At 33.0% G+C, this 26,820-nt stretch overlaps 1 protein-coding gene across 4 annotated transcripts in view; it reads left to right on the top strand.

Annotated features, from left to right (window-relative positions):
- The window catches only part of LOC145939328 (protein amalgam), a 296,331-nt gene that overhangs the window by 25,031 nt on the left and 244,480 nt on the right, over positions 1-26,820 (top strand). For all 4 annotated transcript variants that reach the window (XM_083043563.1, XM_083043565.1, XM_083043566.1 and 1 more), the window contains exons 6-7: positions 21,318-21,522; positions 21,822-21,883. The gene's annotated coding sequence lies outside the window, so the exon portion shown is untranslated. The remainder of the gene's footprint in view (positions 1-21,317; positions 21,523-21,821; positions 21,884-26,820) is intronic.

Below are 26,820 nucleotides of genomic sequence, written 5' to 3'. Positions count from 1 at the left end.
AGAAATATGTGACCTATATATCTCGCCGTGCGCATACATATCCCATCGCTCGTAGGTATCAAGCGACATTTGAATAACATCGTAACGTCCTGGGTAGAGTAGCGAGCCTCTAGTTTTGCTATCGCCTGGTGTCTTACTCTGCCCTCCGTGGCCGCAAAACTCGTTCTTTTTCTTCAACCGCTGCGACCCCTTCCGCGATACCCGCGCCTCCCCATCATGTCGATTTAAAATTCTAATGCCGCAGCACGGGCAACTTTGTTCCTAGCCCGGTCATAGACGCGGCTACGCGTTGTAGCATCCGAAAATGGGTTACCTTCCCGCATCGCGTTCCTCGGGTTACGATCTCTCTCCCTCTCGCGGTTACGAGAGGAACGTTGGAACCGGAAGTCACTGACTGGCGCGGAATCAGACTCGCCGGCGGAGTCAAAGGGTTATGAAACACAGCGGGCCCGGGCTCTTAAATGTCATGCAAACTCGATTCCCCTTCGTCCTCGTTTCCGCCGCTGCCGCCGCTCGGCGGTTCTGAACTTCGTGAGCGGCGAAAGGAAAATTTTAGTCGGAGGGTTTTCGCCTTTTTATTCCCCGATACCACGCCTCGTTCGAGGTGCGGTGCTCTCTCTCTATCTCTGTCTCTCTCTTTCCGAGCTGAGACGGAGGGAATTCTCGGCAGAGGCGAATAAATATGTATGCTAAGCTCGAACGGGAGGGTTTCGACCGCAGTTGTCTCTTGGGTGCGATGGTCGGCGCGCATCGGGTTGTCTCGGTGGCTTTATGGGCCGGAATGGTTATTGATCGACGATTGCTTAGATTCGGCGGCTATTCGAAGATGTGGTACGCAATTTGTCTCTCTCTCTCTCTCTCTCTCTCTCTCGTGAAGTGAGAGACATACATACTGTCAAGTATTCGCGCGAGCGTCTACTGCGTCTCGTCGTGTTGATTCGAACTCGAGGTTTGTCACGAAAAATGTGAATTTCCACGAACGTGCTTTAAACGATCCTTCATCTTTTCCGCTATCATACTCCGTGCCTGAGAAAATCGAGTTGCAGCCCGGCACGACCATAAACTCAATCCCTTTCGCCACTATCTGACCTGACGTCGGCCGGTACTGTAATCTTGATACAATCTTGTAGACGACCATCGGCAAAGGTTACGCGCACGTTCGAGCGGCTGCAACTGCATGCCGAAGTGCATCTCGCCGGTTTCTTTGATCTGGGATGATATGGTGACTCTTCAGAGCGGATAACTCTGATTTCATATTCCGTTTGGTTATAGCATAAAAGTATCTCGCAGCTGAATCTCATTTGGCCGGTAAATATCTTTCTGAAATATAAAATCCGTCGATTTTTTTCAATTTTAATTTGCTATTTTAATTAACAATCAATTAAAGAAAGATAAGATGATTTATAAGAATATTAAAGAGAGAATAATAGAGATAAATTAAAATTAAAGGCACGGCTTCGCTCTTAATCATAAAATTGAGATACGAAGCACTCGTTGCGCAGTTTTAGTAAGTTATTGTAATTTAATGCATCCTTCGGTAAAGATATCCCGATGGGATACATAGTCGTGACTAGCCAATTATCGTAATAATAACGGAAGCTATCGAGCACGAGCAACGGAGAGAATCAAGGAAGCCAAAGAGTTAATGGAACAAAAGGAACGCGATCTCTCCTCCTCCCCCTTCACCGACGTCCCTTTACTCCCGCAAAGTGAGTTCAACTACCCGAGCATGCCCGAATAACTCGATGATTTAGATGGAAAGATAGTGAAGAACTCACAAGTTTCTTTTTCTTTACTTCGTTCTAAAACTCGAAGCGACATATCATTCGAGTTGTTTACCGGATCATACCGCATATCGATTGTTCCTGAGAGAACACTTAACTAATCTCGTCTGCATTTCCACATCCTCCGCGTGTTCCATTCGTTCCACATTTTGGGTCGTAAAGGCCGAGGGTGTAACAAGTTCGTTGATGCGAGTTTGCAAGTGTGAAATCACTCCGATTTCGGGCCCCTTCGCTCGTGTCGGAACCGAAAAGTGCGGCGATTTCGACACTAGATGCGCAAACATATCGGCGAACTGATTATCCAACAATCCACGGCCAAACGGCGAGCAGTTAAGCTCGCACCCTCGTCATTATCTCGCGACGATGGTTTCGAACTTGGAAGGATCGCGATGGGAAAAGCTTGAAGCCTCTCTTCTCGGAGATCCCTATTGCGAGAGATGCGTCCAACTAATTATCCGGACCCCCCGACGTTTGACCTAACTGATGAAATCGCGATAATTAATCATTTACTTCAAGAAGCTGACATCGTCACTTTCACGTACAAATTCAGTTTGAAAATCGTTCGAAGGATTTGAGGCGAAAGATCAAATAGATAATAACCCGTTGAAAATGCAAATTGAAGAGAAAGGATAAAATAAAAAGAAACGCGATAGTAGGCATTTTCGAAATTTCATTAATCGTTTCATCAATATAGCTCGATTCAATATCATATTTCGCTCGTTTATCTCGGATGAGAAATCCGTTACTTTGAGCAATAATAGGAAACTTCTGATAAATACGATTCATTTCAAAGTGTTTACCGCGACGAGATTGAAACGCTTCGCCGTTGAGCGTATTTACACTCGGGTGATTTTGCCGGATATTTTATATTAAATTCTTCTTCTTGAAACAGCTCCATCTTCAATTATTTACAAAGAACAAATAACTCATTTTCTTATTTGATTTTGTGACCAGCTCGTTGGTTTAGAGTTTATCCTTTAATTAGTTTTGCAATTGTTTCTATAAGTCTTTTATAACGAAGGTGTTTTCAGTTATCATAAATTTTAATACATATATATTTATTTACAGTTTAACTATATAATCCCAGATTTATAATTTCGTTGCTAATAGTGACAAAAATATGATAAAGTTAAAGAATTTTTCTCTCTCTCAATAAGTTTTTATTTATATACGGATAAAGTATCTCTTGACTTCAAAATTCACCCAGTTCCTAAAAATGTTAAATCTTTATAGTTTGCGAAGTATGTGCTACTTTTTGGGTCCACAAATTGCGAGCAGTTAAAATTATGAGCAGCGAGCAAAAGAACCGCAAGCTGCTTCAGACGCACATTGGGAATGCGAAGCGAGGACAGCAGTGCGATAAATTTGTTTTCGAGTAGGGGCGATCGACCGGGGAACGGAGCCGCCATAAAAATAAAACAGCGGAAACAAAAAATCATCTTGCGAGATGAAGCTCATATTTTCCGGACGGTGCGGTGAGTTCGATTGTCGCAGGCATCTCGCCGTGGATACGTAATGCACTCCGTGAGTTTGAGATGCACGAACTGCGGAGATGCGGCTGTCGATAGCAATGTTGAATTCCGGATTTCTGACACACACGTGCGCGCAACAGTAGTAAGAATAACGTCAAACGTAAGACGCGAGCTTGCTTCAATCTCTGCGAAAGTGCACATTCTGCGAGATGCAATATCAGCGACACAATCACAATTGTTTGAACTTTATCCTCCGTCTTTAGATCTTTAAAAGTATACTTAAAAGTATTCACAAAAGTTATTACATTATTTGCAAATTAAAATTTAAACACTAAATGAAGTACTATCGTATAATAATTGCTTAGCTTTCTTAAAATAATCTTTAAAGTATATCTAATTTCGTATGTTATTATTTTTTACATTTAAAATAATATGTATATGTATTATATATAGATATATATTTTTTTAATATTTTTTTTTTAAGATTTATTACTAAAAAAATATATAGACAGTTTATATTTTAAACAGTTATAAATTGTATACATACAAATCAAATTATGATTATAAAAGAAATTTGTGATTTGTCAAATTCTAAAAATAACTAATAGAAGCAATCATTTTTATTATATTTTGTACATTTCCGATTATTCTCAAGAGAGTTATTTGGAAGTTTTTTAACGTATATACAATACAATTTATATAAAATTCTATATATCATTATTATATAAACTATAAACATATAATGCGATTATTTCAAACTAAGTAGTATGAACTTAAATAACACCGACAAGAGATGGACCGCAGAGGTATTTGAATTTTTTTCAATGTACCGAAATATATTTGAATTGTTTTCAATATACAATATAATTTATATAAAATTTTATATATCATTATTATACAAACATATATAATGCGGTTATTTCAAGCTATAAGTAATACAAACTTAAAACAACACCGACAAGAGATAGGTCGCAGAAATATTTGATTTTTTAAAAATATATGAAAGTACTTGAATTTGTTTTCAATATACAATATAATTTATATAAAATTCTATATATCATTATTATACAAACATATAATGCGATTATTTCAAACTAAGTAGTATGAACTTAAATAACACCGACAAAAGATAGACCGCAGAGGTATTTGAATTTTTTTCAACGTACCGAAATATTTGATTTTTTTTCAATATACAATATAATTTTTATAAAATTTTATATATCATTATTATATAAACATATAATGCGGTTATTCCAAGCTATAAGTAATACGAACTTAAAATAACACCGACAAGAGATAGGCCGCAGAGATATTTGATTTTTTTTAAATATATGGAAGTACTTGAATTTGTTTTCAATATACAATATAATTTATATAAAACTCTATATATTATTATTATACAAACATATAATGCGGTCATTTCAAGCTAAGTAGTATAAACTTAAATAACACCGACAAGAGATAGACCGTAAAGGTATTTTAATTTTTTTAATATATGGAAGTACTTGAATTTGTTTTCAATATACGGTATAATTTATATAAAATTTATATATCATTATTATACAAACATATAATGCGGTTATTCCAAGTAATACGAAGCTATAAGTAATACAAACTTAAAATAACATCGACAAGAGATAGGCCGCAGAGATATTTGATTTTTTTTAATGTGTGGAAGTATTAAAATTTTTGTCAATATACGCGATATAATTTATATAAAATTCTATATATTATTATTATACAGACATATAATGCAATTATTCCGAGCTAAGTAGTATAAACTTAAAATAACACCGACAAGAGATAGGTTGTTGAAGTATGAGGAGAACAACATCGTTGGCGAATGACGAACAAATAAAACAGAAAGCGTGTGAATTATAACGAAAGAAGATGCAAAGAGAAACACAGAAAATGAGAAAGACGAGATCGGTCCAAGTAAAAAAGGACAGCTCCGACGAAAGCAAGAAGACTGAGCAAGTGAATGTAATTGGCTTGAGCTGGCGCTATCTTGCCAGTCAAGCAGTTTCTCAGCTCGGTCGCTATCAGTGCGAATATAAATTCAGATCCTTTTATTTTACCGCCCATCTCGTTTTCTCTCTTTTCCGCCACCCCCGTCTACCGCATCCATTCCGCACCACCGCGCCAACGGACGGGAATTAACGGCGTTAATTTGTTTTAAGTACGCTCGAGGAAAGTTTTAGCGAGATCTGAGTATCAATAGTGTTCGTTGACCGTCGATATTCTCGAATGCGTTCCCGTTCATGAAAATTCGATACTTCCCTGAGATTTCATTGACGAGAAATCGACATTATGGATTTTATAAAATTTCTATTTCATTAGAAAGTATAAAATAGTATTATTAGGAGGAAAAAAGAGAGATGTCAGAAGAACAATATAATAAAATTAATCTACGAAAGTTTGTAGATAAGATTGCAATCTCTCTTATTACTATGTATTTTAGTATATTTTAACGATTTATACAATGAGTATTGAAAAGAAGATTAAACATTTCTATTGTTCGTATGTTTTGCAGAGTATAAAATGAAGGATCGTTTTGAAGTAAAACTTTAAATATTCTTCCGGTATAAATGATGCAAATTAGAATTTCTCGCATATAAATTTTCCTTTCTGGATTCAGCCTTTTGTTTTTTTTGAGGGGTGAGGAGGGATAGCTTTCGATATTTCGGAATGTACTTCATGTCGGTTCACATTATTCCGATCTAACAACAATGCCACACGTTGACGGAATTTTGCATACGATAACGAAGTTCGCAGTTCGCGATTTGCCTTCGCATAATATGTAAATACCAAACTCGTTCTGCGACTCGTTCGTTTTATCACGATCCTCATCGTCAGGCGATAGGAGGCCGATTCGAAATGCGAAATCTTTACTCGCATTCATCCAATTTGGCATACGCCTCCACGTGGCGTACATTAATGGCATTATCGTGTACGAAAAGTTTGCTCTTTATTATTCTCAAAAAGTGAATTACCCAGTTGACATTTCAACTGTGGCCAATTGCATAAGGTTGCGCGACGTAGAGTGTGCTCGAGTGAAGAAGTTGTAATCGCTCGCATCGATATTATAGCGCGTAACTTTCGCGATAAGTCGTTCTAAGTCTCCTACGATAGAAGATTTTATTAAAGACACGCGAGATTAATTCTTTGCCATTCGATCGTATTGCACGATATTTCACGACAACGCGGCGAATGTAGCTAACGCGTCTGCGTGAATCAAATCCGGTTGGCAACCGCGGGAGATGAATGCCCGCGCTTCCGAAATTCCAACAGATCGATCACGAGAACCGTCGATTTTAGTATTCGGAGTTTTACTACAATATTTTAAGTAAAAACATGAAAATATTTAGATCAAATTTTGTCGGTTTGTCTACCTCTTTGTTATCGTTTTTAAAATTATAAAAATTTATTTTTATAAAACATTTTTTATTCAAGAATACAATTGAGTGTATGTAAAAAATGTGCATGTACTTGAATTTAATTAAAATTTAATATATGTAAGTGCCTTTTTATTTAAAAAAATTATTTAAAAAAGTAAATTTATTTGACACGGAGATCTGGTGCAAAACGTGAAAAAACATAATAAAGTGTAATTTTTGTCAAAAGAATTTTATAACCAACTCATAATATTAAAAACATTCTTCTTGATAAAATTTAGATGGAAATAATCATAATTATAATATACTGCAGACGTAAATGTATTTTTAAAATATCTGTCGTCTCGCTGTAGGATATTACACTGTAGTTTAGGTTTATGTATGTTATTATACTCATGTCAGTTTAATTTATCATTTTGCCAGCTTATATATTTCGTTGCTTTAATTTTTGTAGTACCTTGCAGTATCTTGCAGTATCAAAAAAATTTTTTTAATATTTATTTTTACCAAGAAAAAGAATTTATATATAAAATATATTCAAGCAAGAAATATCGAAGAGCATAAATATGTTTATAGCTTGCTTTTAATTGCTGTGTTATACGCGCTTCTCACATTTTCAATTTAAATGCCTGCAATTTTTTCCGAAAAATTTTAATGTGTTTCTCTGGACGTACATGTAATTACGTAAACTGCATATCCGCGACGTTAGCGCACGCATGGACTTTTGCATGTTTCATCGTGGCGCAAAGGCCAACGTGGTAGCAATAATAGTACCTGGTAATTGCAGCGGGTTCCCGGATTTCACAAAGGTGAACTGCATCTCCGTCTTTCTCACTGGAGTGTTCTTCCTCGCGTTGCTCTGAACGGGGACACTTCAGCGAGAATATTGCTAAAAATAATATTGTCGCGTCCGTTGTAACAATGTCGTAAAAAAGCGCAGCGCATATATCTCAACTCAGCTCCGATTTTTATGAGCCTCGTATATAGAGGAATTCGCGAGTTAGCAGTACCCGGGGACAAACTGGCAGTAAAGCCAACCGGCACGATAAAAAAAAGGAACGCATTTTGGGTTAAACGCTTCCCCAGGAACGAATTAAGGCGAAGTAGGGTAATCTGCCTAGCGCTGAATATCGAGATTTTTCCAGAATGGGGTAACCATTTGAAGTAAGCTCGCGCGTTACGATACTTTCTGCTTCATCGATCGCGATTTGATCGCGCTAAAAAAGAAGAGTAGCATTTATAGAAGAATAAAGTTTCTTTATCTTTTTCTCATTTTCTTAAATGAGGATGTAATAAGAAGCTTGCATTATAAAAATCCATAGAGCATAATTCCATTCTACAAAATTCAAAATATAATTGTGAGAACTTATTAACAGGCGTTTTTCATTACAAGAGCACGCAATTAAAGTTTCATTCATATTTGAAGGATCGAACACGGTTTAATTTTACTTTGAAGTTAAAACGTGTCATTAATATTCTTTCAATTTCAGTTGAAGATTATGTCGAGATTTTTATCATTTCTTGAAAATTGAGTATTGCATAGAATGTACATACATTTATGAAATTATCTGAAGTTGATAATTAGCTTTTTTTGTCCGTGTTATGCATTGGAAATTATATTAATAGGGATATTTTGATTAGAGATTACAATTTATCATTTATTGGAACACACAGATTTGCAGGAGGGAATGGAACTATCTTGGCTAGTAATGTAAACAGTAATATCTAACTATTTAGATACCTGGATACTATTCACAGCATTACATGGGTAAATCAAATCCGGAAATTTGTCTAATATTCATGCGGTTAGTAAATGGACTGAATTGCGGTGACAGATGTAAATTATACGTAGATAACCGAGAATTTCTTGGCTAATGGCTTTAACGCTTAAAAGTTTCCAATATTTATTAATTAAACTTTAACATTATAACTAGGAGGAATTAATAATATTTAGATTGTTTCTTGAAAATATATTTATTGTTAATAGGATAGAAAATATAGCGTCTATAAAATATTATTTGAAATAAGTCTTTTTCGCCCCAATACGCATAGACAATATATTCTTTTTTTTATCTTTATTATAGATACCGTGTATATTTCTAGAGAATATTAAAAGTATTTCGTGTCGCCAGTGAAGAAAAATTAAAAGGTGAAATATTAAAACGACCCCATTCCTATTTCTAGAGAATATAATTAGACAATCATTATAATGTAAAAGATACACATGGTTGATATTACTAGTACTGTCGGCTGGCGAGTTTAATTTATCCATGTTCCCTTACGGTTGTGGTAAGCTACATATTAGTACACCGATGTTTACTAACCGCATAGCGGTTATCTCATCAGAAAATTTAACGAGCGCATCAGGCCTCGAGTGACCTCTCGAGCATCTCGCCTCAAAATTCCGTTCTGCATTCCGTCTCGTCTCTTTGATTCGTAGCGTGCGAGGATAATGCGCGAGAGACGCCGTTAGTTCCGCTCCGTTCGCGACACATAAAGCACACCGCCCGGTTTTCCCGCATTTACAGTCGATCAATCGCGCACATAAAAGTTCGTCGTCGAGATCGGGTCTGAGATCGAGTCTGACGTCGAATTCGCTCGTTAGCCCGCCAAGAAAATGATCGTTTCGGCGATATCGACGGCGATGCGCCAAAGTTTTATACGCGCGGCTACATCGCCGCGACACGATTTAGCGTCTGTAAATTCGCCTTCCCTTTCCTGCATATACGAAACGTGGCAACTAGTAGAATGCGGTGATAGTAAATGGCAGAAAGAAGTAGGGGCGAAAAAAGGTCGGGAAAAGAAGTATTATCGCGTAAAAACGCTCAATATTCCGCGGACGTGTTCGCATGCGAGGCGACACGTGCGAGGAACGCTGCCGGGACTCGACGGAATTCCGGAGGCGTTGCACCCTCCACCGAGGTAAATTTTAACCAAGATTCCATCGACTTAAAAGGGCTTAACGAGCTTGCAGAGATCATATTTTGAATAACGTGGTTTTACTATGAACTGTGAATAGATGAAGCTCTAACTATTTTGTTAGATTTCAAATTTGGGAGATTGCTGAGTTCTCCTATAGCTTAATGAACGCGGTAACTTCATTAATGTCGATAAGAGGTACGCGACAATTTAATCGATATTGGTTTATTGTTAGCAATATATCTACATACATATATATATTAGAAAATATACATTACGAGACAACGTACGTATTAAATAATTTTAAATATACTATATCTCTTTTTTTTGTGTAAATATATTTATAAAAAATATTGAAACATTAAAGTAATGATTTTTACATTAATATTTATTATAAATTAATTGAAATTTGTTTTATTATTATTTATTACTTCAACATTTCACTATAAAGTGAAATTAAATTTGTATATAATAGATCGGCAAAAATTATAGTATTGATTGTTCAAATTATAAACAAACAATGAAAGAAGTAATCCTAGTTCGAATTTGTAACGCTGTCATATTTTGGAACGTTCGACTATATTTCACGATGCAAGATTTACAAGGAAATCATGACATTTTTAATAATAAAACGAATATTAGAAATGTGGTTCTCTCCGATACATAAAATAGACTTGTCCCAGAACAATAGACATGTTCTTCGGATGACACGGTTCTAGAATTGCTATCGAGCACTATATAGCATACATACCAAACTGTAACATATGAGACTCTCTCTCTCCCTAGTTTTTTGTCGAACCATCAATTTAAATACTATAAGCGTAGCATCGATCGAGATCTTATGAGAAAACGGCGAGTATCCAATGTGTATTGCTCCATACGAAGGATGTTTATGCAGAGCGCGCGACGCTTGCTCCTTATTTTTCGAAGGCGCGTCGCGTATAACGCAGGATATTGCCGTTCTTTATATTTTCAAAAGATGCTGCGCTCTCCGGAATATACGAGTGTAAAGGGAGAAAACGGTGAGCTCCGTGTATATACGCGTATGTGCATTATATTGTGCGTAGTTTCTGCGACGTGTCGTATGCATGCGTAAGCCGTTGCTCCTCGTTCGGTCCTCGTGGGTGTTGTCGCGGAGGTTGCAACCGGTGAAAGATTCGTGTGAGAAGAAATTTATCATCCCTGACGCGGTTCCTCGCATTCGCAACACGCATAATGCGCTCTTCGCATCCGCGTTAAATGTGAGCGAAAACGCGCAAATTGTTTACACGCGCACTTTCGCCGCACAGTAAAAGCCTCGCTCGGCCTGCTTTCAATTCGCGCTATTTCATGAACCCGAGAGGTCGCGAGTGAGAAATGCATTATAATAAGATATAAATATGCGCGGAAACGCGGAAACATTTCAAGTACTTTTTAATGTATGCTGTCGTTAAACTGATTTGGAGAAAAATTTGTTTTTTTATGAATATATTCTTATATAAATCAAAAGCAGTTATATATTTATTATATTGAAAAATTAATGTAATACTATCGTGGCCAATTATTACATTTAACACATTTGACGTTTACGTGCACTTAAAAATTTAGTTGATTATATAGATGTAAATTACAATTTTCAATTGTAATTTGTTTATAAGTGTTACTATAGAATGCCAAAATAATATCGTGCAAAAAATGTTTTAAAATATTTATAATTTGCAATGTGTAAAGTGGTACATTATTACTGTAATATAAATGATATAATTTATTATTTATAATATTACAATAAGAGAAATTAATGTATCATTTTAATCATTGAGAATGTGTTAACAAATAGGAATTATTGCTATAATAATTTTGTATCGTTGCTCGTAAGCGGATTAAATTATATTTTGTATTTAGTTTAATTCGACTAAAGCAAGCTTATTCTAAATGGTATGGTAAAATTAAATTAATACTTACTTTTTGCATACTACTGCATACTATTCAAGGGTATAAAGAATATAATAGTAAATGAATATGCAATAAGATATATTAAAGTGAGCACTTTTCCGAAATTTTATTGCGAAATATTTTAAACTTAATTATTGACATTTTATGGCATTATTAATTTTTTTCTCCCATATTAGTCACAATATTGTATTTTTATTTTAAATTCTTACTATCGCATCGTTTTAACATCAAACGGTGCTTTAAATAAAGTTGACGAACAAAATGCATAAACCATAATGTTTGCACGGCCATCAATATTTATTGACATTCGATATTGTAGTGACTTTTTTATTGAGATATAAATTGTGAATTAACAAAATTTTAAACAAAAATCCGTTTGCTTTTAAAAATTTATGGTTTTATGCAAATCCCCACTATTCTCCGAAACCGAAAATTTACATACAAACGTAATTCTCGGGAGTATATCTGTGTGTTTATGAAGAGAAGATATATTATTCTTCTTGTTCTCCGTAAAAATATACTTGAAGCTGTTTATGAAGCAGGACTAAAATTGAAGCAGCGTAAAAGCATCCGAAGCTGCGTTATGATAACGTTAATGAAACATCGACGTTTATCCTCCTCCATTCCCTCCTTAATTAAAAGCTAGAAATGAAAATTTTCGATATATAAAACAAGTCGCTATAATTGAATTAAGCTAACTCATATTATTGTGCGTCTCTCAATATTTATTAACTTTACATATGCGATGTATTTACCAAGATATTAATTAGGAGACTCCGCAGAACATAAATTTTTATTAACTTCTGTTGATTTACTTTATTTATATTAAAAGAGCGCATGCAATAAAAGTTAAGTACATTTATTTGTATACAGTACTATCACATATACATAGATGACAAAGAAGTGCTAGTCTAATTTAAATTCTAGAAAATTACATTTTGTGCTGTATTTTTTATACACTCTTGTACTCTTACTTTATTTTTTGCGAAAGTAAATGTAAAATATATATATATATATATATATATATATATATGCTTTGTTGTAGATTTTTCTTATACGTAAATTTAATTGTGTTCGATTTTTCTCTATTTAATATTTCTTATTTAATTTATGATTATGTATAACAAATTATAAATATAAAAACTATTTAAATATAATTTAGAAAATGTTTATATTATATTTATACTAAATTTATATTTATACTATATATCTCGATTATAATATCTCACTTACAATAATGTAGAATAATTATAAATAATTTCGACACATTATTTTGACAAGAATTTAATTATAATATAAAATATAAAATTTTGTGCGATCGAAAACTATCGCATGATTTCTCATAATGAGAATCGACACGACGTAGCAAGCTTCAAATTGGGCGAATGCTAGTGTCGGTATTAATTCTTGGCTGTTCTACTCACACTCGAACTGTCATCCACCACGGTAGACGAAATGTTGATATTTAGTGAGTTTCTCAGACAGATTAATGCTCTTAATTCGTCACTTTTAAAAACCATGTATGAAATAAAAGTATGTTGAAAAGGATACAGAATTATAGAGACCAGTTATACATTATACATATATATAACGCATGCTTTGGTTTTCAAATTATATATGGCTTTTGCAATTAAAGTATATATGTAAAACATTTTTATAGCACCTTTTTAGTATTTTTAGTCTTTATATATTTTTATATGATTTCTTTGCCTAACTTGAAATATATTTTTTCTAATTAAAAATGTTGAAAATGTTAGAATCATGCATCGAGTTATATAAACTACTCACATGCACACTCACATGCACTCACACATGATATAATATATATAATTAAAAAATAAAATTCCATTCTTTTCTATATATACACTTTACTAGAGCACGATTAAAGATAAATATTCGACCGTTTGTCCTGTATTATTAATGAATAATTTATTGTACAAAATACTAAAGAAAGAAAAAGTGTCATTGCATATGGATTGCAGAACGTTGCATTGAATTGTATTATACTACGTATACCGCGAGACAGGATTCGTACTCACAAATGGTTTTAATGGCTTACTGTTTGTCTCGTGTGTGACCACAGTTTGTTTGCAACAGAACAATCTGGAAACAATTTGCGGGTCGCGTATGTACTTTCCGGAAAACTGTCTGCCACGCAGTAATGCACGAACGAACGAACGAATCTCCATTCGCCTCCGGCTTGTCACATTTTGCTTAAGCTATCTGCAAAGTCGATATTAATTATTTCGGCGTATGGGAATAATTTGTGCTAGTTATTATTAGATACAGTTTTGATAAAAGGTACGAGTTTCTGGAGCATGTGGTAGAGAACTTTTGTTAATTATCAAAATATAAAGGTTTTAAATATATAATTCCATATAATTGAAAATAAATATAGATTATTTTCTTATATAATATTTTATTAATATAAGATTATATACATAATATTATTATTACATACGCACGCATATATATACATATATATATATGTATATATATATATATATATGTATATGCCTTTTTCTTTAATATCTTTCTACTTAATATTTTATCAGTTACGTCTCTTTCTCTCTTTCTTTTCTATATAAAGTGCTTTAAATCTAGTAAATTATAAATTATTCTTATTATTAATTTATAATTATTATAAATTATTATAAATTTATAGATTTTTAAAATCAATTTGGTTATAATTAAAAAGAACATATATATTAGCTCTCTGATGAAACATTAGAATTAGGCTACAATAAGAGTACATTTACGCATCGATTACTATTCTCTCATAGTTGAACGATTTGTATATATACAGATAATCGATTAGTCGGTTTACTGTGCGTGACCCTTCACTGGATTATGTCTGCAATCGATTAACTGGGCAATCGATCGACCACACTCGGTTAACAGATACCGATACATCCTACTACAATTAACCGCTTAGTAGTGTGTTCAAATTACCTAATACTGCTTCGTAGTATCGTATTGACTTCTCCTGCAGTTGAAGTAGCAATCTCACTTCAAGTTGTAGCCTAAGAATAATAGGGAATCAGTCTAATTAATAAAGATCTAACATAAACCTATATAACGTAGACAAAAAAATTTCATTTACATTAGAATGTATGTGTAGAGTAGTAAAATAAACGTTTCTACAAAATTTTGTTCAACGATAATATTTATAGTATGTATATAATATGTACGATAAATTAATTCAAAATAAATGTATGCGCTCAGTTTTCTTCTATTTACAATAAAATTTTCATATTTACTGACAATGAGATAGCAATTATCGAGCAATATTCACAGATACAAAGCTCATTTCTCAAGGTGAAAAGATCTTGATTGATATTTCACTGATAAGTAAAAGGTCAGAAAGTCTATATTAATAAATCATTTTTATTCGTGCAGTGACAAATTAAATTGAGGATCGCTTGACAGAAAAATCTGAGTTGTCCATGAATAGATAAGAAAAAGCAGAGAGCGTATCTTGTGGAAAAATGTTTAATTTAATATATAAAAATATAAACGCCTTTCTTTAAAACTTTAATATGTAATGTCACTTTATATTAACTATTTTATCGCAAATATTTAATTTTTTATACAATCTCTTGTTTCGCACACAAATTAAAAAATAGAAATAGGAAATTTAGTTTTCTATGGTTTTCTATGGTAAATAATTTTACGAGAAATCTAGGTTTGTGTTTAGTCTGGTTAGAAAAGTATAAGGAAACAATACGCTGGCAGTCGAATTCTTAAGATGTTCTCGATTTTCGCTACCTCGTCGAGGCGAATCAGCGAGCCTGTTTACTCGGATCTCGTCGCACGAACTTTAAACTTCATAGGCAAGGCTCATCGTAAATCAAGCGTTTCAAACCGGCCACCTGTGGCATCGTACAGGCAGGCGATCCTGCAGGCGGTTCTTTGCCTTGACTCGACCTCTTCGCCTTCAAAATAAAAAAGCAGGTCGTGATAAGAAATAATCCAACAGAAATATCTCTTTTTGTTATTTAGTGTTTACTTCAAATCTTTTCATACTTCTTAAAAAATTATTATAAACTTGTAATTAAATTAAAGAGAAAGAGAATTAGATGTATTATTAATAATCGAGAAAACTAAGAAAAATTTAGTATGTTCAAAGATATGCATAAGAGTCTCTCTCTTTTTCTCTCTGCAGAATTCTATCTTGCAAATATTTACAGTTTGGAGATAAGCTCCGTAAATAAAATGTGATTTAAAGCATATAATGTCTCTATTTAATTTTAGATTTTTTTTTTAGATTTTAGATTTTAGAATTTTAGATTTCCAACTTTAAATTTTATAAAAAGATGTTTAAAATTATTATACTCAGATTTAACGATTGATGAATATATTATACTCGGTAAGATGAATGTAAAAGACAATTTTTTTCTTGTCTTTTTTTCCTCATCTCTTTACATAAATATAGCTAAGTTACATTTGTCAAAAAATTATAAAGCAAATTTATAAAAAAAGGAGACATTCATTAATTCAATGAAAACATGAATTTATAACGTACGTCAAATAGGAAGATGAAGATCTTCAATCGTGAAAGAGAAAGAGACAAAGAGAGAGAGGAAGAGGGAGCTCCTCTTCTCTCTCAGATAAATTTTGACAGTATAGTAGTCATGTCAAGTGGCATTTCGACGCGACATAAATTGCAGCACGTACATTATACTGTGAAATCTGCGGACGATTTCAGAGTGGCTCGTGGTGCGATTCGACGGAGCGTCGCAATGCTTACGAGGTAAGGGACCTTCCTTACTGACATCGTCTGACTCGCCATTGGGAACGAACCGGACTCACCGTTAAGGGATTCCAGTGATGTCCGTCCGTTCGAATGACGACTTCCAGCGATCCGGAAAATAAACTCAGCCCCTTCCCCTTTTTTCTTCCGTCTTTCTCCTAGCGTTCTCCAGCCGCTCTTACACCACTCTCACAAAGTTATGAACCTTCACTGATGTTCCGTTGCTTTTGCAACCGCGCAAACGAACTCGTCCGGCTCGATTTTGTCGATTTCTTCGAGCAGTAAAACAGTCGTACGACGTCCCGCGGCAAAGCTGGATATCCGATATGGGCTTTCAGAAAGGTATTTGCAGTTTCCGGATCGAAGTTATGAGGTATTCATGGCATCGTAGAAGACCTTATCAATGCTCTCGTCGGGGAATTTTAATACTTCCGCTTCATGAAGCGGACTTTGGTTAATGTAGATATGCTTAAAGTTGTGTTGCTAGCTCGCTACTCGTTTAATATTTTTTTTTTATAATTATACATTTCTAAAAATGTAAAATATGAAACAAAATATCCTTTTTAAAGTAATATATTACTTTACACACACACATACACACACATACATATGTTAAGTAGAGAAACAAGTAAAAATAATATTATATCTTGTATGAATTTTTACAGTATTTTTATTAAAAGTTATGTATATTACATAATCAGAAAAAAAATATAAAAATATGGATAATAAAACTTTGAAACATCAAAATATTATAAAAAAGAAATTTTTAATAAAAAACTTCTAAACTTATATAATAAAAGTTTTGTAAAAAAAAAAAAAATAAAATTTGTTTATATATTCGATTATGTAATTTTATTTACTAAGAAAAACATTATAAAACTTGCAGAAAGATACTATAGTAAATTTTACAAAAAAGCTATTCACAATAATTTACAGCTCTTTTTAAATTGCTCGTCTATTAAATTTCATTTCGTTTAGCATCTCTTACTGCTTTAAATTCTTAACTATAATAAAAGTGCAATAACAAAAGTCAATAAAATAAATAGCAGGATTGTAGCAAGTTATAATCATAATATTAAAAAAATTTTATGTTGAAATAATAAGCTTTTGTCGCTCTAGAGAAATGGATAATGTGGTTTATTGTTTGTCTTGAAAACACGTGTTTCCGCAATTTCGTAATCCACGACAGTCATTTAACGTTTAGTTCGACGACAAGTGACTTTCTACGCCCTGTTTGCACGTTCGAGTAATAATGACGTCTTTTATCCTCTGTGTTTCGATTTTGTGTGCCACTAAAACGGGAATTGTTCTTGAAATAGCAGCGGATAATATATAGCGCACAATAATAAACGCGGAAATGTACAAAGTCGTTTTCTTTTTACTTATCTCAACTTAAAGAGGCGAGATCGAACCAATGTTCCATATTTAAAAGCGATCATTTCTTTAATGACTCATTTCTTTAATCACTCCATTGAATTTAAGTATTTACTATGATTACTTTGATGGACAATTTAATTATTTATCTATTGTTAGAACAATAATCGCGTATATATTAAACAAAAATTTATAGAATTTATAATTTGTGAGAGAAATTATAACAACACATTGTAGATAATCTTAAGAATCATGAATTTATACTAGCGAAAAAATTCTTGGTTTCATATGATTATTTATCATAGAAATAACAAATGTCCTAATTTTTATTTGTATATAATTGTAATTAAAATATTTTTAATATTTTACAGCACGATTATCTCGCAAATTATAAATTGTATAAAGACTATTTATGCTTTATAAATGGTTAGTATTAATCGTTCATTTTTGTTTTATTTTAATTCTTGAAAATAGTGCTATCATAGCACCATTAATAGTACAAATTAATTATATGTGCACTGTTCTTCCTTTCATCGCAAGTATAAAGATGAGCGCTTGTTATTATTTTCTCAGTTATCTGGTAGAAAAGAGGAGAATGTCCTCATAAAGGAGCTGCTATGCACAGCTGTAATGTTTGACAAGAGCTTCCGTGCATTATTTGCGTGCTTCTTAAAAAACAAGAATTTTATTGTGTTATTTAATCTTACATTATTTACTACCAAAGTTAATTATTTGCTATCGTTAGATAGAGTGCAATGTGGAAACATTATTATAAAGTTTTTATATTTTAGGAATTTTTGATCTCATTATTATATGTGTATATTGCTAGATATATATAAATATATACTTAACACTTTTATTATATTTATATTTGCTCAAATCTTATCACAGTCCTGATTTAATATGTATGTTAATAACAAAAATTTATAATGATAACATTATATAAGTGTATAAATATCTCGAATATACTTTACATGGATTTTTATATTCTTTTATATTATGTTTCTTTTTTAAAATTTTATACAAGTTAGTATTATATATTTGTACATGCAAGACTTTAATCACGAAAACTTTAGAGTCACTTTCGAGCTATATAGATCACGCGCAGAATTGGAGCAAAATTCTTGAAAGCATATGTTTGCATATTGCGAGAAGAACTATTATAACTCAAGCTCATTTCCATAGACTCGCAACTTCGAACGAAACTGCTTCAGGATTCGTATTTTAGGACTACATCCCTGAAGCAGATACAATAACGTTAAAGACGTAAAGAGAGAAACGAGAAATGTCGGATCTTTTCGTTCATCGCGATGTTTCCTTTCCCTGGCTTCATTGTTTCAACCCGTCCTTGAGCGCGCGCAGAGGTCCTTTTCTTTTTCTCTTTTTTAACTAATTGATACTCCTTTTGTCGATGAACGGCGACGAGGAGAGCGTTTTACCGTCGCGGAAAGAGCCGTAATTAGGGGCTATTTATCGCTGGCCTTGAGGAAATTTCTTCTACATCCCTTGGAGCATCCATCTTACTTTCGCTTCCCCGTTCTAAAGCAGGTTGTCCTCACTCCCCCGCTTCTACAGCTAACTCCCGCTAGAACGGCTCTCGCGCGAGATTTAGCAGTATTAGCGTCAAATGGAGGACCGGGTCGTTTAAGGCAAATTGCAGAGATATCGTTAAAAGGGTTCGCTCTCTGTGCGGCTTTTAAGCGTATTTACGATCTCTCGACCGCTAATTAAACCACGAAATCTTACACGATGTGCCACGGAAGAACGAAGAATCTCCGACGCTAAATAGTAAGAATTCCCGCGGTTCGAGGAAGTAATAGCCTTCGCGATGAATCAAAGCAATTGAAATCGCCAAGATTTTCAACATATAAATCACTTTTAAATATTGGAGACGTAGAATTCAGAATATTGCGAGAGTTTAAGGAGCTTAAAAGGATTATTATCTTTATAAATATGATCAATCTTCAATAATTATCTTGGACGAAGTATATTTTGCTTATTTAATTCTCAAAGTAGATTTATGTTACTAATAAATAGAGTATTAGATTTTCTCTTTGCAATTAATGTTGTCAATATAATACTATAATTTCAAGTAATTATTTTAATTAAAATTCAAATTAAATCTTAATTATCTCAAAAATATATTTTAAAAGACATATTGTCATTTATTTATCTCTTATTCTTTATTATTACTTTACTCAATTCTTTTAAAAATTGGATGTTTATAAATGTTTCAAAATTATTTAATATGTATAATACATATTTGAATATTGATATGATTATTAAAGCATTTTTCTTCACACATAATGCATTCTGGGATTCTAGAAATAATTCTCTTTGTGAATTAAAAAATTGTTTCTTAATCAATAGATAATAAATAATGCTAATTCTTAATTAACATTAATTACATATTTACAGTATGTCTGGTGTAATTATATTAATAAATAGAGATAATATATTTGCGCATTTATCGCATTAATTGACAATATATCGACTAGAATCTTTTTTCTTTTTTCCGTTAATGGTGCAATATAATTTTATAAAGTGAATACTTTTTGGAAGCAATCATTTACATTATATTGGATCAAGATTATGTAAAATTTAAGTTTATTAAACGTGAATTTTATTAATAGCAGATATTAGCTGAAGAACCGAAAGCAAATATATGTCTTTTCGATAGTAAAGATAAAATTGATCGATGTACATATATATATATATATATATAAATATTGCAATTTTTAAAACTTAGTAGGAATTTAAGTAGCAGATTCTCGCATTTGACAATTAAAGAGAAAAGAAGAGAGATAAATCTAATCATACGAAGTGGTCTTCGCCGAGCCCGGCTACATACTATGGCTTGGCACTTGGCTTTATTCTTACAGAAAATGCGAACAAAAAAAGAATTTTCTACGAAAATTATTCAATCAAAATATTTGCACCTCTCCACACATCCACCATGTCGCGCATCTCGCGCGAGACTGCGAGACTGATCGCAATCGACGTTCACTCTTAGCTGTGAAGTTAGGTTTTGCTGTTAGTTGGCGACACCGTTGCGCATGATATTGTGGTCGATGGTGGGGATCAGTCTCTCATGAAACGTGCAGCGTGGCGGACCTATGGGACGCGCTAATCTCATGGAAAGGATAGAAAGAGAGAGGTCTAGTCAGGTGCTTCGCCAAGTCGGTTCATTCTTGGCTGTGAAGTTAGATTTCGTCGTCAGGTGGCGACACTGCGCAGTCTTGCGATCGGTGATGGGCATCACCCATCACCTGATCGCCGGCATCAGTCTTGTGCGAGATGTGCGACGTGATAGATATATGGAGACGCGTGAGGCTAAGTCTAATGAAAGCACAGGTATTTTGATCGAAAGATTCTTGTAGAAAATTTTATTTTGTATTCACATTTTTGTTAAAGATTTAAATATATAATTTGTATGCATTGCATAATTAAAATATACTTTCATGCATGCATTGCAATAATAGGCGCGTTCAAGTCAACAAAGCGGCTAACTTGCTCCTCGAACGATTGAATATGATTGATTTCTTCTTGTAGATCCAATCAATTCACATTCAATCGCTCGACGAGCAGACTAGCCGCTTTGTCCGTCTTGAACACTCAATGATTTTTATGCATGCGTGGCAATTTTTAATATTTTATTATCAAAGAATAATATAACCTCACTTTTCAGGATGCCGCGCGCGGATCGACATTCGCATCATCGTCTTTGGGTAGGAGCTCGATTTTCGGATTTTCGGGAGTGTCGTTAAAAGTATCGCGCGTACAAGTGCGGGAGTGTCGTTAAAAGTGTCGCGCGTGTTAATTAAAGACCCTAACAACCTGAGAGGAGGAGGAGGCCTAGGAGAGGCATCGGGTGCGGGCAGAGCAACTCTAGGGTAAATATTTCTTATTTTGTATATTAATTATATTATATAAATTACGTACGCGGATTAATTCGATTTGTTTATTGAATTATTTAAACAAGAAAAAATTAGAGAAAAATAATTTTATCAATTTTATTTTACAAGTTCTGTAAAAGTTTCTATTTAAAGAAAATAGTTATTTTATTATTTATCTGATCATTATAGTATTAGTATGCATCAAGTATAAACCTCAATACGTACAAAACAATCTTTAAAAATATTAATTAAATATTTTAAGCGCTACTACAATCTAAATTTTATTTGTGTTATAGATCAAGCTGAGCCTGACAATCTGAAAGAAGGAGGCCTAAGAGAGACATCGAGCATCGTCGAGGCAAGTAATATATTTAATATTATTCGATAATTTTGTCGTCGATTTAAATAAGAAAAAATGGGAGAAAAATACTTTTATCAAATTTTTTTTACAAGTTCTGTAAAAGTTTCTGTTTAAAGAAAATAGTTATTTTATTATTTATCTGCTCATTATAGTACGCATCAAATATAAACCTCAATACGTACAAAAACAATTTTTTGAAATATTAATTAAATATTTTAGGCGCTATATATACTACAATCTAAATTTTATTTGTATGTTATATATCAAGTTGATCAAATCTAACAACCTGAGAAAAGGAGGCCTAGGAGAGACATCAAGCATCGTCGAGGCGTATATTTAATAGTATATTTAACATTAATCGATAATGTTTTTAATATCCATAGATTATTAAAATGATAAAAACGGAAATTGATGAATGTATTATCAATGATTTTATCTTCACGGATTTAGAATATGGAATGTATTCTTTAAATATATATATATATATATATCTTTCATAAATATTTAAAGAATACAGTCCATATTCTAAATCCGTGAAGATAAAATCAATGATAATACACTCACCAATTTCCGTTTTCATCATTTCAATAAATCTATGGATATTAAAAAAATTATCGAATAATATTAAATATATTACTTGCCTCGACGATGCTCGATGTCTCTCCTAAGCCTCCTTCTCTCAGGTTGTCAGGATCAGCTTCATCTATGACATGCAAATAAAATTTATATTGTATATATGTATATATGACAAAAACCAAGAAGATTTAAATGGCTCTAAACTCTAAAACAATTATGCTTACAATCTAATTTTTTTAAAATATGAAACCTAAGATCTTTTAGTTTCATATCGCGATGTATACCGATTTTTCTCGTTATATATCATATCATTTATAAAGCTTAGTAGAAACGTATTTTTAATTCCTTCGAAAATCTGTGCTGTAAATTGTATTAAAAAAGAAAATTATATCGAACATTTTATAAGATATAAAAAAGCATAGCTATGATAGCGTAATATAACAGAGCATAATGTTTGCACGACAGCGTAATAATTATTACGAAAAATATAATAATAATTATTACGAAATCTCTGTAATTTGTAGTACTTGTAAACTTATTGTGGTACGAAACAAAGTTTCACAAAGTTACAAAGAGTGTATACTGAATGGGGATATATGAACTAATTCTCGCGGCTGCACTTATTCTTCTCGTTTGAAATATACTTGGAGAATAATCAGTAATTATAATTCGCAATTTCGTTTCGTGTGCGTGGAGTTTCCGTCACGTATCCTCTGCATCAAAGATGTACTCGCGTGCATCGAGAGCACTCCAATGCGTCCAGTGCATACGATAATGCACGTTTGAGCTCTCCTCGGATGGTGGGATTGCGTAATCGTTGCCTATGTAAATCGTGGACTCACGAGGCTTGTCCCTATTACATGACAATGAGTCTTTGAACTCAAGTTTGAGGATAGGGCGCAATGTATGTGCAAAGTTTATGACCCACGAAGGGAATAGCTCTATGCAAAGAAGCAAGATAAACTGTATGTTATGCAATCAGATTTCTCGAATCTAAAAAAGTTCAAGAGGCTTGTACTCGTTTTTTTGTAGTTACTCTCTCGAGATAACATTACATTTTTACGTTTGTGAACGAAAGATTTGTCTGTGTGCTTTTTATTAATTTAATTCATTAATATATTTACGTTATAATCCTGCGCGAATTGAATTATTTTCTTACAAATTATATTAATTCGTATATATATTATCAATATATTATCTCTCGTTTTCAAAAAGAAAAAAATTGCACCAATTTTTCAAGAGCCTCCTTTTCTTCTCGCTCAATGAACTTATACAACAGCAACAAAGGTGAAGTTTTCCTACAGAAGAAAATTCGATCTCGACTTGCAAATTGTGAAGCTATGAAATAAGATTAATTAAGATGAAGATTAATTAAGCATCATGACGTCCGGAAGCGCATGTTTATAAATTGTTGCATTACGGATTACGGCATATATACCTTGTCGCAGATAACGATGGAAACGATCTCGAGATGACGATCATCTCTCTACAATTTCGGGGCCCTTTAGGCGCGTAAGACCGCATATTCTCCATATCGGCTTTGTAACCATCGTGCTCCTTTTAACCACGCTGGCTTCCCTCTTGTAACGCCCGGAGGAAGAGCCATGCTTACTTGCGAAGCACAAACAGTGCATCATTATTGCCAAACGCAGATTCACGGCCGATCGCTTGCCGAAGGCTGCCGATGCAAGCTTCATCGAGCGCGTTTAGAAAAGAAGAGAGCTTCATTGTAATACTTCTCCTTAGCTGCTCCTCGCTCAATGCTTCTCGTATTACGCGCACACGCCCGAGCTTGAAGTTTCTTTAGTTTCTTTCCCTACCTGCCTGGAGCTTTACATCTACCTTTACTGAAGATATCGTAATGATGTAACAATATCTCGCGACTTTCTGCTGACCCAACAAGTGTCCGTGAACGATATCTGCTGGTCATTACTTGACGCGTAACGAGTTGAAGGTATTTTACGCGTGTACTATTGTGAAAGCGTGAAGTTAAAGACGCAGAGAAGTGCATAGAGAGAAAAACTTCTTTGTAGGTCGCACAATAAGCGAAGCTGTGAAGGGGACTAGTTACATCATGGATCGATTAAGGCTTCTCTATTGTGATTTTTACTATTGTGCAGCAAAAATTCTTTTGAAAATCTTTTAAAGATATAATCGCCAATTATCTTCCAATTTATGATACTGCATATCTATATAGTATAATATTATTAAATACGCATTTATTTGTACGCAAATATATTTAGAATAGTAGCTGAGAAAAAGTATTATTTTTTGCAAAATTTATAGACTCTATACACAGAGAGAATTTTCTCTTAGAATTTACCCTGAAAATCATGGTAATCATAGGATAATATGGTATGGAAAGAATTTTATGAGAATTTCTCTGATTAATATTTATCACAATAAAAATAATAATATCTATCATAATAAAATATAAAATATGTTTGATTAATTTTACTATGCAGTTACTAGTATTATACTATGCATACTAGTAAAATTAATCAAACACATTTTATATTTTATTGTGATAGATATTATTATTTTTATTGTGATAAATATTAATCAGAGAAATTCTCATAAAATTCTTTCCATACCATATTGTTCCACGATTACCATGATTTTCAAGGTAAATTCTAAGAGAAAATTCTCTCAGTGTATAAGTACTATTTAACAAATTTTATTTGAGAGAGGAGAAATAATCTTAATTTAAGATAATATTTTCTAGCGAATGTAAACATCACATTTTCTGAAAAAAGTCAGGGGATTAAGAAGAATAATAAAGTTAAAGATGCGCTATTTCTCTCTCCTCTATTTTCGCGATACGCTCCAAGTCGATATTTGTGATTATTGCTGGGTCTACCTACCTATCTCGATGAAATGTACCTTTCGATTCATACAGATTCAACGAACTTTGCTACTTCCAAGTGAAGTATGCTTTTTCTCAGAGAAGTCTACTTTCTTGCATGTATGTGAGCACAGATACCGATGCAGCGTTCGCATCATTCTTCGGACTGATTAAACTTCTTTAAGTTTCTTCGTAATTTCCACTTCCGTCTGTTCCATCTATAAGTACTCTATTTTCTCGTTTTGTTACTGATTCTTGATGCATTCTGTCAAAATTGGAATAAATCAATCGTAATGAGTAACGCAAATGACAAACTGTTAGTCGAAACGGAAAAGTCAAATCTTCTCGTTTAAAGAGCTGAATAAGAATCGATTTAGGAGCTCAGCTCTAGATAGAGAGATGTGCTTTGCATTCGTTAGTTTGTCGAGAATCGATAATGCAGCTTATATATGATTTGCCTCATTTTAAATTCTTTTTTTTTAAATTATTTACATTGAGATTATTATAAATAGAATATATTCAAGTTTCGTCAAAAATAAATAAATTATAAAATATTTGTAAAGAGAAGAATATAAAAAGTTTCAAATATGAGAAAGAATGGCAGTTGTTTAAAGTTCCTCGAAAGCAGAACGTGACTTTAAATGCGCAAACGTTAGTAGGTTGCCTTTTTAGTCTACAATTTCCACCAATTTCTTTTCTTCCTTCTCTCCTTGAAATAAGCGTATATTTGTATTTTTTTGGGGCGCAAAAGCATAGATAAAATAGATATAAAAATTTTCTTTCTCCTTTGACATAACTTTCTTCTTCCTATGATATAATTGATATAATCGTCTTTTTATAAAGGCAAAGAAAAAAATGCAAATAGAAGAAAGAATTAAAGGAAAATGAATATCGATTATATTTGCCTTATGCGCGACTTTGTTCCTTCGATGTCTCGACTTCATTTGCTTACTTTTGGTTGATTATTTGCATTTTGAGTCGTCGAAAGATCAATATTGAAAAACGCAGTCGATTTTATTTGTACTTACGTCTAGCTATGTAAATTAGTTCGAGAATTGTCTAAAGTATATATTCTTTTGCGGTTGTACTCCAACACATTTTACGGATTAATTAGCTTACAAGTCTTTTTTTGTGCTCTCTCATTTTATTATAAAATTTTTTTCTCCGCGATATTTTATCTACTATGTTTTTTTTTTTTTTACGGCATTTTGTGATTCTCCGCATTGTGGCGCGTAGATAAATTAAACAAAAGTCCGGACTTGTATGCTCAAGAGAAACTGTAGACGTGAGTATTATTATCTCGAGATGACAGGAAAGTTTATTACTATGTAACTTTATCATTTTCAGTTTAATTATACGTCAGTATATTATATGATTATTTAAATTAAAAAATTACGTAATTTTTTTTGAAGCTGCTTTCTGAATACTAGCTTCTCTAGTCGCAATACGGCTCTGTCAATGTCTTAAATTAATTATTATATAACAACAGATTAGACTTATATACAATATATAA

This window comes from Prenolepis imparis, unplaced genomic scaffold (genome assembly GCF_030444845.1).
Source record: "Prenolepis imparis isolate NDT839.2.m4 unplaced genomic scaffold, iyPreImpa1.0 SCAF_8, whole genome shotgun sequence".
Classification (NCBI taxonomy): domain Eukaryota; kingdom Metazoa; phylum Arthropoda; class Insecta; order Hymenoptera; family Formicidae; genus Prenolepis; species Prenolepis imparis.
Note: the sequence above shows the minus strand (reverse complement) of the source record. Positions and strands in the feature narration are given on the sequence as shown.